Consider the following 4387-nt stretch of genomic DNA (forward strand, 5'->3'; position numbering starts at 1 on the left):
AAGAAAGTTTACACCTAATCTGATCAGAATGTAAGATGTTAGTTGAGCAACAAAGCTTACACCTAATCTGATCAGAGTGTGAGATGTTGTTCACTAAATAATGGAGTTGACAGCGATGAGAATACAGGTCGTTTGGTATACAAGAAAGTACAGAACTAAGCTCGTGAGATAGAATGTTTCAAAAATGAAATTCATGAAAGTAAGCTGACGAGACTCTAAGACATTTAAAGATTAGAAAAGTTAATCGTTTGAAAACACATTCCCTGTTTTTGCATGTTTTTCTGGACGTTTAGTTAAGGTGTTTTAATTGTTTAAAATATTTTTTGTTGAATACTCAGATTATTCAATCATGACTTGTATTTCCTCACTTAGGTGAACAAGTAAAACACAAACACGTTTAATGAAATTAGCAACATAAAGTCGAGGCTTGATTTAGGAAAACATGAATAGGTGTATCAATCTTCAGAAAACAACTTTTTGTTATTTATTTCTGGTAATAGTCTGAAGCTATACTTCTCCTATTTTAATACATGATCTATCAGCAACTGTTGAAATGTTACTACAATTTCAAGTTTAATTATACACATGCGTGACTTTCAAGACAACAGTTGGAAGCGAAAGATGAATTGTTGTTATACCAGACATTTCAATCATGTAACTTAATAGGTCTTTCAAAGGACATTGAAAGCTACGTTACTTGAAACTAAATCTATCAGAAAATTCATTACAGCATCTCTAGAAACTATTAGAAAAATCATGAAAGCAACACAATAAACTAAGAATTGCACCACAGTGCCGCTCAAATCACCAGAAACTGCATAACAGCGTAGCTAAAAAATCACCGAAAATAAAGTACTGCTGTAATTTATGGGAAACGGGGAATAGAGTTTCGTAACAACACATTAAGAACCACGATACGTCTTTTCAAACCACCAGAAACCGATTTAAGTCGCCAGTACAGTATTCAAATATTTATAATTACATTATTGCCATAAACCATCAGAAAATAATTTAAGTCGTTAGTACAATATTTCCTAAACCCGATTACAGCGTCGTCACAAACCACCATAAATTATTTCAAGTCGATAGTATAGTCTTTAAAAAACCTAATTACAGTTTCGCCATAAACCGCCCGATACTGATTTAAGTCGCCAGTACAGTTTTCAAGAAACTAAATTACAATGTCGCCACAAACCACCAGAAATTATTTCAAGTCGATAGTATAGTCTTTAAAAAACCTAATTACAGTTTCGCCATAAACCGCCCGATACTGATTTAAGTCGCCAGTACAGTTTTCAAGAAACTAAATTACAATGTCGCCACAAACCACCAGAAATAGTGATAGAGCAGAATGTTTAATCAGTAATGTGCTCGTTAAGTAGTTCTTGTTTAAGGTAAGTATAAACTCTTTTTTGACCTTAAAATGATTAGAGGTTATTTTTATGTAAACAAGGCTACAAATAGGTTATATATATATTACGTGTACTGTTATATATATACACACATATCTGTTATAGTGTCTATATACGTATAACTGATTCACCACATTAATCTTAGTTTTAACTGCTGCATCGCGTTTTTTTAATCAGTCACATCACATTCATGGACTTTTTTTCTGTAAAACAAATGAACAAGTAAAAACGAAACATCTATTTGCTTCTGTCAATCGTAATATCCAGAAGTAAAATACCGCTTAATACAATATTAGAAAGCAGGAAACGAAGCTTGCTGTTTATTGGATTTACTGAGCAATAAATTTGCTTAACATATTTGTATATGCAGCATATATTGTAATTAAACATTGAATAAGGCCTGAGGCTCTATGTAAACTATGCGCTTAAGCTTATTGTAGACGATATGGTGATCTTTGAAATATTTGCGAAGTAATTCTGGATTTTAACGACAAAATCCTTTCATGAATTTCAACCAGTTAATATCTTGTTCTCGTTAAGCACATTACAACATAGTTTTCAAATTACACTTTATCCGATCATTAGGATTTCACAAAGAATGCCATTATAATCTATTTAATAAACTAGAAATTCGCGTGTTTTATGAAACTCATGGCATTTTCACCATCGGTAGATATCAACAAATCACAATAAAGTGTCTTTGCACTACAAACTTTAAAGTACAGCCTGATATGAAATCACCTTTTAGCTTACTTTTCACAACTATGCAGTGACAGTGAAACGCTTATTAGGCTAAACGCTTCCACTTTGTAATCTTTCTAGTTTATTATATTCTAGATTTATTTGATATCAGTGAGAGATTGTGGAGTACATTCATATTAGAAATTTTCTTCTGGGTATTAATCTCATTGTATCGTAAACAAATTAGACTTAAGTGTTAATATCCGTGTTTTATTTCTGCTTTAATCGAGATTCTTAATGTCCTGTGACACTTTTCACTTGAGTGTATAGTATTTTAATATCTTAATTACATCTTTCTATAATTTAAAATTCATTTCAAAATCAGTACTTTGTTACTTCTTTTCCTACTGTTCCTGTTACTGATTGCAGTAAAGACGATCCTGGGATTCGTGTAAGAGAGTACACACGCAAAAAGAGTTGTCGAAGGTAAGAGTACGAAGGGGCACACTTGCAATTTCACGAGAAACAAAACTAATCTTTATTCGAGCATTAACTCCATTTTACCCAAAACTTGACCAAAAAAAGCAAAATCCTTGAAACAATTTAACTAAACAAAAAATATAAGTTAACACCCTGCTCGACACAGTTAGAATTAAAATAAAAGACAAATAAAACTGGATCAGGCCATCTCCAGATCATCTGATCTTAAAAGTCAAACTGGAGTTTTACAATGAAACAAAGGCCAAATTAAGTAACTTTGTTACGTGCAGCTCTATTTGTACACGTGATTGTTATAGAAATAAGTCTACGTGGCCAGATTGGTTATCACCAACACCCACGGAGCAAAGATATGACAGAGACAGTCTAGACCGACAACAACTGTAGAGGTGAGGACGAAAATTCTCTATGTAATACCATATGCTCACGAGTCCTTATAATTGGTTTATTTACTTTACTTCTTAGTATAAGCTAAAATAAAATAAATACAATAAAGTGGACTCAAACGTAGGACCTGCTGTTATGCACTGCAGCATGCTAACCACTAGACAACGTCGGGTCTATATCTAGGAGATATAATCATTTAAAATTTCACAAGATATCATTAAACTATCAATATATATAGAATACCAGTTGTTGTTGTCTTTATTTCACCACCCTCATAGAAGGGGCATATGCATAAAAAACGGTACAAATAAAACCAATAAATATTATACATAATTACATCAAAAAAGTTAATAGCAAGAACAATAAAGACAGGAAAACATAAAAACATCGAAATAAACTAATTACACACACTGAATACTGTTAAGTAAAACATGGCACAAGGATAAATCCACGCTCCATTAACTTACCAACTGTACTATATAAAAAACTGAAAACTATCCAAATTATTTTTTGTGAATACTTACAAAAATGAAAAAAATTATTTCTAACCTAGTTTTAAAATAACATAACAAATTAATAAATTGACTTTTTGTCAAAAATGTTTTCCCCGCATAAAAAATAAACAACTTCGCTAATGAACTAAAAGTACGACATAATTACGCATAAAATTTAGATACACCCTAAAGAAAAACTCTAAAGCATATAGACATTTCTCATGATCTGTAAGTACCCGATCCACCATATTTGAAATTAGATAAAAAAACAATATCCCACAATATGCAAAAATTAATGAGTAATAGATTCTAATGACACCTGACAAAGAGAATGTGAACCAATTTCACATTTGTGGTCACTGTATGATGTCAAAGTAAAAAATGTAACTCGAATAATTTAAACCCAACAAAAGGATCAAAACATGACTTCCATTATTTTTCCACCTTTAGTAGATAATACGACAGAACTCCAAAAATTATGGACTACCGAAGAGTGCATACGAACATTTAATATACAATAAACATACTTCATAGACAACCCCTCAAAAAGAAAATATCCATCTCCAGAGGGTTTATAAAGAGACAAAGAAACCCTCTGGGAAGAGTTAGACATCGGCAACTGAGAAAGAAGAAGAACACTCCAACTCTTAGGAAGAGCAGAATGTAAAACCTCTAAATGGGAAGTAATAGTGCTCGAATTAATTGAAGAATTAACGTCCTTGCACAAATCAACAATACCGGTGGCTAATTGTATGAACTCATTATTTCGGAGGCTTCTACTAGTATCGTAGTTATACTCCAATACACGGTACACAAAAATCGAATATTTCAATAAAACACTTGCCTGCTGTCGAGCACGTTTGACGTCACGACTGTCAGATGTGGTATGACTGCGTAAAATCATTCGATGGGGAT

The 4387-nt window shown here is 32.3% G+C and overlaps 1 protein-coding gene across 1 annotated transcript in view; it reads right to left on the reverse strand.

The window, feature by feature from the left end:
- The window catches only part of LOC111087006 (type-1B angiotensin II receptor-like), a 38767-nt gene that overhangs the window by 9291 nt on the left and 25089 nt on the right, over positions 1-4387 (reverse strand). The gene's annotated exons all lie outside the window — the stretch shown is intronic.

This window comes from Limulus polyphemus, unplaced genomic scaffold, assembly GCF_000517525.1.
Source record: "Limulus polyphemus unplaced genomic scaffold, Limulus_polyphemus-2.1.2 Scaffold1630, whole genome shotgun sequence".
Lineage (NCBI taxonomy): Eukaryota > Metazoa > Arthropoda > Merostomata > Xiphosura > Limulidae > Limulus > Limulus polyphemus.